This window comes from Oryctolagus cuniculus, chromosome 20 (genome assembly GCF_051225735.1).
Source record: "Oryctolagus cuniculus isolate XC-2025 breed Fujian yellow rabbit chromosome 20, ASM5122573v1, whole genome shotgun sequence".
Classification (NCBI taxonomy): domain Eukaryota; kingdom Metazoa; phylum Chordata; class Mammalia; order Lagomorpha; family Leporidae; genus Oryctolagus; species Oryctolagus cuniculus.
The window spans coordinates 18,378,697-18,391,797 of record NC_142886.1 but is presented as its reverse complement, the minus strand read 5'-3'; the positions used below and the strand labels follow the sequence as shown (position 1 = coordinate 18,391,797).

Here is a 13,101-nt window from a genome sequence, read left to right as displayed (position 1 = left end):
GTGATTCTTCCCACCATACCCGCCTATATCTTTTTTAGCCATCACCCATAAGCCCTTCTCCCTCAGCAGTAGGCAACTACTGACCTTGGTCACACGAATGTAATATGCAGTCTTTTGTGGGTAGCATCTTCATTTAACATAATGTTTTTAAAGCCTGGGGGGCTGGCATTGTGGTGAGCTAAGCTGACACCTGTCAGAGTACTGGTTCGAGTCCCCACTGCTCTGTTTCTAATCCAGCTCCCTGCTAGTGTGCCTGGCAAGGCAGCAGAAGATGACTCAGTGCCTGGGCCCCTGCCACCTATGAGGGAGAGATGGCACTTCATGCTCCTGGCTTCAGCCTAGAACAGCCCCAGCAGTTGCAGCCATTTGAGAAATGAACCAGCAGATGGAAATGGAAGACATCTCTCTCTTTTTGTGCGTGTGTCTCTGTGTGTGTATATACATGCGTGTGTTTGTGTGTATATGTCTGTATCACTCTCAAATAAATGTCTTAAAACATGTTTTTAGGGTTCATCCACATTGTAACATACATGCATACTTCAACTGGTTTCCTTGTTCACATTCCATTGCTTGGGTTTGTCACATTTTGCTTTCCCATTCATCTGCTGGTGGACATTTAGGTTGCTTCTGCTTTTTTTCTACTTATGAATAATGTTGCTAAGAACACTTATGTACAATGTATTTTCAGTTCTCTTAGAAACGCACCTACAAGCAGATAGATGTTTTTTTTTTAATCTTTTATTCTCCCAAATTTTCTACAAGGAATATATAGTACTATTATCATTGGAAAAAATTAGCAATGAAAATAGGTATATTCATGATTTTAATTTTAAGTACCCATGCTTCCTCTACTCTATCTTTTATTCTCTCCTAAACTCTAGCCAGACATTTTGTAGTTAATTAACTAAAATGTCTTTAATGAATACTTGCTCAGAACTGGACCCTGAACTAGGCAAATTAGAGGACATAAGTAAATAGAAAATGAGGCCTTTGCTTTTAAGGAAGAGATGCTATTGAACTCCATAGAGAATATTTAGAAGAAAAAAACCACCAACACTAACATAGGAAAGAGAGGAATATAGCAAGTTCAAGTGCAGCAGCTTCCCTCCTGCGCTGAAGAGTGAACCACTCTTCTGTTCAACACAGAATTCTACTCAACCTAAAACCAAAGAGACCTCTCATCTGCCGATGGCCCAACCAAGAGTCAGAAAACTGACCTTCACAATCATGACGGCCCTTTGTAAGAAAGGCATCATCCTAGTGGGAAATTTAAAGCAGACAGATTCTAACTGGTTCTTCCCACCACAGCTAAGATTCTCCACATCAGTGACACTTGCTATTTTCTGCACGTATGCCCACACATACAAACACATCTTCTTTCATTTAGAAAAGGTTGTGTTGGCCAGACAGTGCAAAAAAGCAAGGTGGGTGAGGGGTCCACTCCAAACCTCTAGTTCAAAATGTATCCATCAGTTCAACATGCGTCTATCATGTCTATACATCCACCCTGACAATCTTGCAAAAACAATCTGCCTCCCATGGATGTGTTTTGCTAACTGCACTCAGGCCACCTGGGCCGCAGGAAAATTCAAGCCATCAGGAGTCAGCAATATCTAGAGACATATCAGATGGAGGGAAGCAGTTAATTTTTTCTAAATGTAATAAGCAATTTAAAACATATTTAAAAGTTCCAAAGGATAATATAGTAAACACCAAGGTACTCAACTTAGGACATACAACACGAAGAGGTTATGTTTTAAGGAACAAAAGAACAGAAAAATTAAATTATGCAGCTAGTAACCAATAATAGAATAAGAAGGTTTTAACCATCAAGAAGAGGTCTATGAGTAGAATAACATAGTTTGAGAGCAGAAAATTTGAATCAGGCACTAAACAAATAAATGAAACCAGGCTACGTTAAGAGAATAAAGCTTGTCCCAAGTCTGACTCTGATCTGGGCATGAACTTGCCCATCTACCCTGCATCCTGTTCAGACACCAGGCTGCTTCCAGGGTGGTGGATGAATCACCTCTTAGAAGAATGAATAAAACCACCTCAGATTGAAGAGAGCAGAATTCACGGAGCTTCCAGAGCATGCTGGAAGCCTCAGTGAACAGGCACTCTATAAACTGCTGTTCCAGTGAGTAGGAAAACAACAGCTAGAGCAGTCCCTCCTAAACACTGAAGCGGGAGAGTGCCGGGAACTGAATGCTTTGGTGGAGGTCTGCCCACGTCCTGGGACCTGGAATACAAGGGAATCTTTTAAAGGGCAAGTCTGAAACGGACTCGCTGAACATGAGCTGCCTTGCTAAGCCTGCTTCTTGTCATAGCGATTATGCCCTCAATTTCATGAACCTCATGTTCACTTGGAAAGAAAAAAAACCTGTTTTAGTAGTAATTGCACATCAATACGAGAGTCCTATTATTTCTATTAAGTTAATTAACCTATTTTTGAAAAGTATACAAAATAGGTCACTTAAGTGGGTGTGACCCTACCCAGTGAACTATGCTTTTAAACTGTCTCCAACTATTAAGATTTATAGACCTCTTTATCAACATCTTGGTTTGAAAAGGCTGGCTGAGTGAAAGGCATGCAGCACCAGGCAAAAACAGCTTGGGCCCCTATCAATCAGCCTATTATAACTTAATGATATTTAGATGATGTGATTAGATTTTCAAATTGAATGCTGTTTAATCTAAATTCCAGAGTGCTTGTGTAATCATGCCACGTTTTTAAGGCTCCGGCAAACAGTCTGAAGGGGGTGGAATTTGTATCTGAGGTCTGTAAAAATAATGTCCCTCCTAGATTGTTAAAAGAGAAAATGACTTTATCATGGTACATGTACGTGTGCAAAAACTGCTTTTAAATCCTAACTACCATCATCACCAAAAGCCTTAAAGGCAACACACGCAAGTTTTGTCTCACATTTTGGTCTTCACTCAGATAGAGTAAAATCCTATAAATCCATTTCTGTAAAATTTAATGAAACTCCATACACAAAGTGATTATGTCTTTTAGAGCCCCTTTCTATCCGAATGGCTCTGGTTCCATGACTACATGGTTCAGCAAGAACTGATTGATGTTAGTACTCTAACTAAGAACATCCAGAACCAAAACAGTGGGAGACACTTCCAGGTTCTCACCCTAACAAAGTAGTTCCATTACGAAAGAGGAACAGGTCACAAAGCAGACAGCAAGACTGCACACAGGATAAGCTTCTTAGGCTGTGTGGGCCCCCAAATCAGATGTGTTAGGTCTCCTCTATTTCAAGACCTCAACTGGAACATAGTGGACTGTGTCTAAGTGACAGTGGCAGCCTGGTCTTACTCATTTTTCAGCTAGCCACTAGTGCCTGGGGACTCAGAAACTGTCTAATAAATTAAGAAGTGTGTGTGCAGGAGTGGACTCCCTAACACCATCATAAAAAAGTCTATGCTTCTTGGTTTTGTCTTTGAAGTTCCAGGCTCTGTCCCGACATTTATCCAGCTCATCCTGTGTGCTCACTGAATTATTAGCGATTTCTCATTCACTCTGTTTTCTCCTCCACCTTCCTGTCTTTTTGTTGTATTATCCCTTTTGTAGAAAGATTTCCTCACCTTTTTGTGTTCAAATCCTACCCGCACTTTATTAAGTTTAGACGTTGCATCCTGCACATGTTTCACAGGTTTATTCTTAGGAGGAATGGATCTAAAGGGGTTCCGGCCTCAAAGACACCAGATGTAGAAAGGGTTGAGACTGGGGAGGTGCTGAAATGAATTGCATTGAACTGAAATGAAAGGTTAGGCAGAAGTCTACATCCCGAGAGAGAAAATATGCCAATCTCCAGCCTCTATCCCTTAGTTCTCCAAACTCTGGCAACCAACAGTTTAACCCCAAAAACAAAAATGAAAGACTCCTCTCTGGATACAGAGATGAAATGACAACAGATATGGATATTTGGAGACCCTCCCACAAAATAGTGCAATCCCTGGCCAAAACTGTCTAATGAACACACCAATCAACAAATCTGTCCTGATGAACCCAGCTTCCAATGTGTATGTGCACACATGTGTACATGCACCTCTTACTCTTCTGTATGAATGGATTATCAAAGATCACCAGACTTTTGAAGAAAACCTCCAACAACATGAAAGACAGAGCAACTCATAACCTCACCAATATTAATGATACCATAAAAACAGCTTATGTTCCCATTGAAACAATTATGTGACAGATTTTTAAAGAACACTTTTGGGGATTGTAAGGATATGATTTTTGATATTCAGTATCATAATTTAATAAGGCCTGGATCATCAACATAGTGATGATAGAAACTTCTATGCATTCTATTAACATTCAAATGTGAAATTTGAATGTAGTTTAGTAAAGGAGTAATGGATGATCTTCTGTATATAAAGATAATTGAAAATGAATCTTGATGTGAATGGAATGGGAGAGGGAGCGGGAGATGGGAAGGTTGCAGGTAGGAGGGAAGTTATGGGGGGGAAAGCCACTGTTTTCCAAAAGCTGTACTTTGGAAATTTATATTTATGAAATAAAAGTTAAAAAAAACATAAAAGAAAAAAAAAAGGAGTAACGGATGAAGAAACATCAGTTTGGTACATTTATATCATGACAGTGTCCATCCTAGGTCCAGTGTCACATCTAACCAAAGTCAAGGTTCTCTGGGATTGTCCCAGAATCTAACATTATCCTCCATCTTCTTTCTGTACTATTTTTCCTGCCCAATATAGCAATAAAAACTCTCATTTCTTGAGAATCCTGCTCTTGGTGATCTGGCATGAAGAAAGTTGTCTGTATGACTAATGCATACTGTGGTACTTAATTGCAGATAGACTTATGACTCCTTCTAAGGTAAGGCACCCAGGAGACAACGGTGCTAGAGCTGTTGGATCCAGGCTGTAGCTGTAGCTCCATCATGCCAATGAAGTGACCTTAGACGGACCTGTGAAGTGCTGTGAAGTCATATTTTTTTTATCTCTTAAGTATACATATAATAAAAATCTATCTCATAAGGTTGTTTTTAAAATTAAACAAGATAATGCTTAGGGAAGGATTTTGTAACTATAATTTTGTCAAGAAAGCAGGGAGATTAAGTTGAATATCCTAATAAATGAATCTTCATGGTAAAATTTCAGATTGCCTGTGACCTCTTTGGATAGATACATGGGTTATATAAATTTTTTTTATTTTTATTTTTATTAATGTTTTACAGATTCAATGAGTTATAGATAAAAGTCTAAGAACATAATGATATCCCCTTCCTCCCTCCCACCCTCCATCTTCCTTTTTTTTTTTTTTTTTTTTTGACAGGCAGAGTGGACAGTGAGAGAGAGAGAGAGAAAGGTCTTCCTTTGCTGTTGGTTCACCCTCCAATGGCCGCCGCGGCCAGCACGATGCGGCCGGCGCACCGCGCTGATCCAATGGCAGGAGCCAGGTGCTTCTCCTGGTCTCCCATGGGGTGCAGGGCCCAAGCACTTGGGCCATCCTCCACTGCACTCCCTGGCCACAGCAGAGAGCTGGCCTGGAAGAGGGGCAACCGGGACAGAATCCGGTGCCCCAACCAGGACTAGAACAGAACCCGTGTGCCAGCGCCGCAAGGTGAAGGAATAGCCTAGTGAGCCACGGCGCCGGCAACCATCTTTCTATTTTTCTTTTTTTTAGAAAAAATTTCTGTTAGTTCTTCAATCACACCAAATAAGTAAAGAGCTAGTCAACATATGTAATCTTAATCTGAGTACTTTTTAATTACACTTCATTGCAACACTGAAGAGTGAGTGTAATTTAAACAGGAAGATAGCCATAGAATTTGACTTCAGCCATCCATCCATCCATCCATCTAACCTTAAGTCCTATCTGTGTGCCAACCAATGAGTTGGACATTGAAATGCAAAAATGAACAAGGTACAATCTCTCCAAAAATCAAGTAGGAAGAGAGGAATATATGTAAAATATTTGTAAGTACCATAGTTTCATAGAACCCATTTAAGAAATATATACAGAGTAGGATAGGATACAAGGAGGGAATGATCAAATCCATTTGAGTTACAAAAGACTTCATATTGGAATTGATGGAATTAAGTATTCAAACAGAAAATAGGTGTTTTCTTATCAAATAAGTGGGTGGAGAGAGTGCAGAGTGTACACCAGAATGGCACATTTAAGAATCCACAAATTCTCAATGTGGCTGGAACTGAGGTTACAAAAGGATTCCAAGGCTAGAAAGAAGGTGAAGATTATTAGGAGTCAATAACTAATACACAGAGTTTAAATCTTGTCTTGTGTTTGGGCTGGTGCTGTGGCACAGTGGGTTACTGCCCTGGCCTGAAGTGCTGGCATCCCATATGGACGCCGGTTCTAGTCCTGGTTGCTCCTCTTCCAATCCAGCTCTCTGCTATGGCCTGGGATTGCAGTAGAAGATGGCCCAAGTCCTTGGGCTCCTGCACCCGCATGGGAGACCTGGAAGAAGCTTCTGGCTCCTGGCTTCAGATCGGCACAGCTCTGGCCATTGCGGCCACCTGGGGAGTGAACCAGCGAGTGGAAGACCTCTCTCTCTGTCTCTACCTCTATCTGTAACTCTGTCTTTGAAATATAAAATAAATCTTAAAAAATACTTAAAAAAATCTTGTCTTGTGGTACACAAAGAGCCACTAAAGAATCTTAAGTGAGATGGTAGTACTTTATGATATGCATTTTGGAAAGTTTAATCTGGAAATGGTATGGAAGGTAGACCACAGTAGGACAAAGACTTGTGGCAGGAAGACATAGAGTGAGAGCTTAATAAAGGTATTAATGGGGATAGAGAGAAGGGGCATAAAATACTAAGGAAGTCAAATCTACAGACATGGAAGGAATGGAGTGATGGTTTTCTGGCTGAAGAGACGATGTGGCTAGTGAGTCTGTTCACAGAAAGAGGAGGTTCGGGAACAGGGCATTAACTTAGGTTTTGCACCAGAAATTATTATAAGACGCTGGGGTAGAGAAGCTGACTAGTTGGTTGGATTTATGGGTCTAGAGCTCAGGAAATGATTTGGCATAGAAATACAGATTTGAGAATCATTAGCAGATTGTTGCTAATTGCAACTGTAAATTCAACACATTTCTGACACTCTCTGCTTTATTACTTCAATTAGCCTATGTCACCAGATAAGTATTCTCATATCATTTAAAATCAAAGACACTTTGAGGATGCAACTTGATTTATAGCTAAAAGTCTTTCATTGAAGAGTTGATACAGATAACACAACTCCTCTTGAAAGCCATGCCAGGAATTTCACTATAATTTGGGTTTAATTAAAAGAGAAAAATAATTAAATATAACAAGTGTCTGTTAAAAGCAAGACTAGTAAATATAATAGAAAAAAGATTACTATAAAGTTTGACACTGCTGGACTGTCTAAATAATAATAGTATTTTGTGCCTATTGATTATAGCACCTTTTATCATCTGGACCATAAGAACTTCGCACTTGCTGTCATTAATTTTAACAACATGCCTATCAGCCAGGCAAACGGACTAGGTCTTTCATCTTTGTGATACTGCAGCAGAAATTAAAACATAAAAGTAGTAATAATGTGCCTGGTCTCCCAGTAACTCATTAAAGTGAAGCTGGAAACAGAATACAAATCTCCTAACTCCTGTTTTTTACTCTCTGCCCTGCCTTATCATCATCACCATCACTATCAATCACCCTTAGGATATTACCGCTGGGTACCTGGCACGATATTCATGGCACAGTGCCAGGCCACCACCTCACAGAATAAGATGAGTAGGGGATTTTCTCAAAGGCCTTTCAGCTATTTCTTTTATGTACTATGTTTACCAGATTAGGTGGATTCTTACATAGCATGCAAAACTAAAAAAAAAAAAAAAATTATATTAAGTATTGCAACCTCAAGTATAAAGCCAATGCAAAAGATAACATACTTTGGTAAAGAGGGTTGGTTTTGCTCACCACTGAAAAAAAAAGTAAAATGATGAAGTTAAGATGACACAGAGAGCTGGCATGAGACCTGTGGCCACCAGGTCCCCAGTACAAATTTAATCCAGCCTTGGACTGACTGCAAGTTCCTTTGATTTCACAGTGCTCTGTTGGCCAGTGTGAAATGACGGGCCTGTTTCATGCCAACCCTCACAAGATTTGTGTCCATGTCACAAAATAAGAAGCCCTTCTAACTCTACTGGGACCCTTTACTCAAGAGGAAAAAATCTGGATGAATAAAGTCTGAATTCCTGCCTCCTTATCCCTGTTTCCACCATAAAAGCTGACCCCTTTTTTACTGCTCTATCCAAATCAATATCCTCTAGGTGGGCATTCTCTCCGGCAGAGGCCGCATGCCAGTGTAAGCCAGAGGTTTCCAGGTTTATACACTATGTCAACTGGAGTAAAGTTCCCAGTGAATTACTAACGGGACAAAAGAATACATTTCATTTTAAAGTGATTTTCAAATCTCTCTATAGAAAGACATCTGAAAGTACTTAAGAAATATATCCCTGGTGTTTAAAAGAAAGAGGGTGGGGGGAACCTCTTACTCCACGAAGTTATAGAAAACTCCATGCGATTAAGGCTATTTATACGGCATTGAATTAAACCCCAAAGGTAACACTTAACCACTCTCTGTTTACCAAGTTAATCTACCAGATTTGTTTACTTTGTCTGATTTACTAAGACAAATACGTTGAGTGTCTGAAATGTTTTATCTGGCCCTGGGAAAGGAAAACTAAAGGGTGCTGTGCTTTTATTAATAGATGAGTGCAAACAAGCCCTATCCTATCAAATGAACAGCTAAGACCTTTGGCCACTGTTTACTGAAAATAAAATTAGCCTTGGCTGGCAGGTACTTATCAGATCTGAGAATAATTAACTACCCACATCTGGTACATGTTACTGAAAATGCTAGTGGGAGCCATTACTTTTGGTAAGGGTTATTTTCCTGAACAGCTAACATCCTCCTAACATACTATTGGAATGCACTCTTTATTCCAAACACACTCATAGAAGCACCAAAAGCAGTTCCACAAGCTTTCCGCCACTTGAAGCTAACAGAAAAATAACTCTAGAAATCACTGAGACACGGTTGGTTCCCACCACACTTCACAAGCTCACCAACGGGATCACTTGATCCATCAAGTACTGGGAGATGTGCAAACAAGGGTCGATTTATCAATCGCATTTTGTACTTTACATTCCGTTTGCTTCTTTAAGGACATTAAGGAACTACAACATAGAATAAAATGAGTACAGTTTTCACGATCCAGAAGAGCCTGGGAACCAATAAACCTATTAGTTGAAAGGTAACTCGTCAAATTCAGGTACATGGTGCCTCCTGCATTTCCATTCTAGTCTAACAATCCCTGTAGTAGGTGGTAGCTGTCACTTAAAAGAAAGAAGTGCTCAAAGGCATACATATAAGTGAGGAATGCAAAATACACTGATTGATATTTACGTCACGGGAATAAACAGATAGGAAACTCCAGGGCTCTAAAATTAGCTTGCTGTGAAATTATAAACAAGTCCCCTGTGTAGTCAAGTGACCTCTCATTTCTCCACTCTGTAAAACCACATCACAAACTTGCAGGGATAAGTAAACTTCTGACAGTGCCAGGAAAATGTTTGTAAATAGACAGATAAATTCCAAATCTCCACGAACATTTCTTCTCAAAGAAAGTAACAGGACTAAATTAAGTATAAATTAGAGCATGTAAGCCCACATCATTTACTTAGGTGTTTTTGTTTTTTTTTTTTACCTTTTTGTTAGATAAATACAAAGGGTCTTTTAAAACTTTGCAGAAAATGTGAGAAAACTGTGAATGGGTTTCAAACATTTTTTGTGCCAAAATAAACTTCTAATTCCATTTTTCACACTTTTTAAAGTACTCTTGTATTACTGCCATCCCCCAGTGTGCAAAGGAACTTGCATTCTAATGATTAAGGCCTTGAATGATCTGGAGATCCAGCAACTGACAGCCTAAACGCCTCCCACAATACACTAGGTGGGGGACACCAGCTATCAGTATGTGAGGACCTATACTAAGAAACAGGGAAGTCTATGGCTAAGGAGCCAGTAAACAGGGGCTTGGGGAACAGAAGGAAGTAGGAGTAATAGGCGAGGAGGGAATTTAATACGGGAGAGGGAAGAGAGGCCAAAGAAAACTGGAGGAAATGCAAAAGGCAGTGAGTATGGGATTAGGTGGTACGGCAGGGGAAAAAGGAAGTCCAAACTGTGGTGACGACTGGTCTGAGTCAGGTTAAGGAGACACAGAAGAGTCATCTGTGTGAGGGAGCAAAGCAAGTGCGAATCATTCAGTTGAGCTCAGAGGAAATGTTAGTTGATCGAGGCTGGGTCCGCTAAGATTGAGAGTAACAGAGGGGTGGGCTTATGGCCTGGCAGCTAAGTCATCAGTTGGGATGCCCACATACAGTATCAAAGTGCCTGGTTCACCTTCCAGCTCTTCTGCTTCTGGTTCCACTTCCTGCTCATGTGCACCCTGGGAGGCAGCATGTGACTGCTCAAGTACTTGGGTCCCTGCCACCCATATGGGAGACCAGGATGGAGTTCCAGGCTCCTGGATTCAGCCTGTTCTTGGCATGGCTGTTGTAGGCATTTGGGAGAGTCTGGCTCCCGTCTTTGTCTCTCTGCCATTCAAATAAAGGGAAAGATAAATTTTTAAAAAAATATTTTTGGGGGTCGGCGCCATGGCACACTAGGTTAATCCTCCACCTGTGGTGCCAGCATCCCATTTGGGTGCCAGGTTCTAGTCCCAGTTGCTCCTCTTCCAGTCCAGCTCTCTGCTGTTGCCTGGGAGGGCAGTGGAGGATGGTCCACGTGCTTGGGCCCCTGCACCCGCACAGGAGACCAGGAAGAAACTCCTGGCTCCTGGCTTCGGATCCGCGTAGCTCCGACCATTGCAGCCATTTGGAGAGTGAACCAACGGAAGGAAGACCTTTCTCTCTGTCTTTCTCACTGTCTGTAAACTCTACCTGTCAGATAAATTTTTAAAAAAAATTTTTTTAAACCAGAGTAAGGGATATAGATCTATAATTCCATGCATGCACAGAATCAGGAAGATCTTAGATATAACACTGAAAATGTATTTATATAAAACTGGCAAAATAGGACTGGTGCTGTGGCAGGTAAAGCCACCACCTGCAATGCTGGCATCCCATATGGGCACTGGCTCATGTCCTAGCTGCTCCATTTCCAATCCAGCTCCCTGTTATTGACCTGGGAAAAGCGCTGAGTCTTAGCTTCCTACATGGGAGATCCAGAAGAGGCTCCTGGCTCCCGGCTTCTGCCCGGCTCAGCCCTGGCCTTTGTAGCCATCTGGGGTGTGAACCAATAGATGGAAGATGGATCTCTCTCTCTCTCTTTCTCTCTCTCTCTCTCTCTCTCTCTGTAACTCTTTCAAATAAATAAACAAATCTTTAAAACAAAAAACTGCCAAAGTGAGATGCTCTGAGGAACTCCTCCAGCTCCAAGAATGAATCTGATTTGGTGGCTTGTGAAGGATGTCTCGTGTGAATGCCCATCTAGTATCACTCTAATCATTCAACTGTTCTACTGGAACACTACCTGTGGTTTGACCATAGAAGCACAGCTTTCCTAGGCTTCCTTCATATATGCACTATTCAGACACCACCTGCAGTTTCAAGGAGGTAGATGGTTCAAGCTATTCTCACATCATTACACAAGAAGGTTAATTTCTTGAAGTGTCAAACGCAATAACTAGCATCTATAAGCATTAAAAACACTCTTTTGTCTTCATTACACTCTCACGGAGCACTTGCTTACAGGCTCAGCCTTAGCTTGGGTGCTTACATGATCTTCATACTGGAATTCATAAAACACTTGCTTACAGGAAGAAAATTTCTGCACATTTGCTATTATAAAATCTTCTATCTAAATTTTAAAAAGTGCTTTCACTGAGAATTTTCAAAATAATTATTTCCCTGGTGCAAAATCTTTTATTCGAAATGTTTTAAAGTCTTTCATGATAAACTTACATACTGGTCTCAAAAGAATTCAGTATTCAATTCAAAATATCCCAAAAATGATATTTTGAAGGGAGAAGTTATTTGGCTTATTTTAAGATGAAAATCTATACTTGGGAAATTAGCTAAAACTTGCATAAAGTGATTTTTCTAAAAAGGGATTTATGTTATATTTCAACTTACCCATTAAATATGAAAATTCGATATTCTAAAGTTGGTTGCTATGAAAATTAAAGAAAATGTTTCCGTATTGTACCTCAATGTTAAATTCTTTCCACCTTGCTTTATGTTATTTCTTTCTTTCAAAATTTATGTTAATGGTAAAAGCCTAGCAACAGAACCTATACAGTTTTTTTTTTTTAAGATTTTATTTATTTATTTGAGAGGTAGAGTTACAGACAGTGAGAGGGAGAGACAGAGAGAAAGGTCTTACTTCCATTGGTTCACTCTCCAAATGGCCGCAATGACAGGAGCTGTGCCGATCTTAAGCCAGGAGCCAGGTGCTTCTTTCTGGTCTCCCATGCGGGTGCAGAGGCCCAAGGACTTGGGCCATCTCCTACTGCTTTCCCATGCTATAGCAGAGAGCTGGATTGGAAGAGGAGCAGCCAGGACTAGAACCAGGGCCCATATGGGATGCTGGTGCCACAGGCAAAGGATTAAGCTACTGCGCCACAGCTGTGGCCCAAACTCATATAGGTGCGTAACCTTAGTGCTATGACGTGTCCGACTGAACAATTCTTCATTGTGAGGTGGTCCTGTGGACTGTTCACAGGCATCCCTGGCCCCAGTTCAGTCACACTCCTCCTACCTCCTGCATGGTGGTGACAAACAAAGATGTCTATGGACACTGCCAAGTTTCCTCTGGGGGCAAAACCCACCAGCTTTTGAAAACCACTGGTATAAAGGGATGGCAACCAACACAGTTTCCCATTTAGGAGAAGGGACATGGTATATACCTGTTATAAAGAAAGGAGAACAGGCTTTAGATTTCAGCAGATGGGGGTCAGAACTCCATTATGCATTAGCTGTGTAGCCTTGTGAAAACCAGCTAAGCCTCAGCTCCTCATACAAGACCAGGGAACGATAAATTCTAGAAGACATCTCTATC

The 13,101-nt window shown here is 40.8% G+C and overlaps 1 protein-coding gene and 1 long non-coding RNA gene across 33 annotated transcripts in view; one reads left to right on the top strand and one right to left on the bottom strand.

Annotated features, from left to right (window-relative positions):
* Nucleotides 1–13,101, bottom strand: part of RAD51B (RAD51 paralog B) — a 657,779-nt gene that overhangs the window by 328,373 nt on the left and 316,305 nt on the right. The window lies entirely within an intron of this gene.
* LOC103351641 (uncharacterized) overlaps nucleotides 1–13,101 on the top strand; it is a 128,795-nt gene that overhangs the window by 66,444 nt on the left and 49,250 nt on the right. For 3 of the 4 annotated variants that reach the window (XR_016226509.1, XR_016226502.1, XR_016226501.1), the window contains one exon: nucleotides 238–500. The exons of the other annotated variant lie outside the window; for it this stretch is intronic. This is a non-coding gene — a long non-coding RNA (uncharacterized LOC103351641). Of the gene's footprint in view, nucleotides 1–237; nucleotides 501–13,101 lie in introns of those variants that run through there. 4 annotated transcript variants of the gene reach the window in all.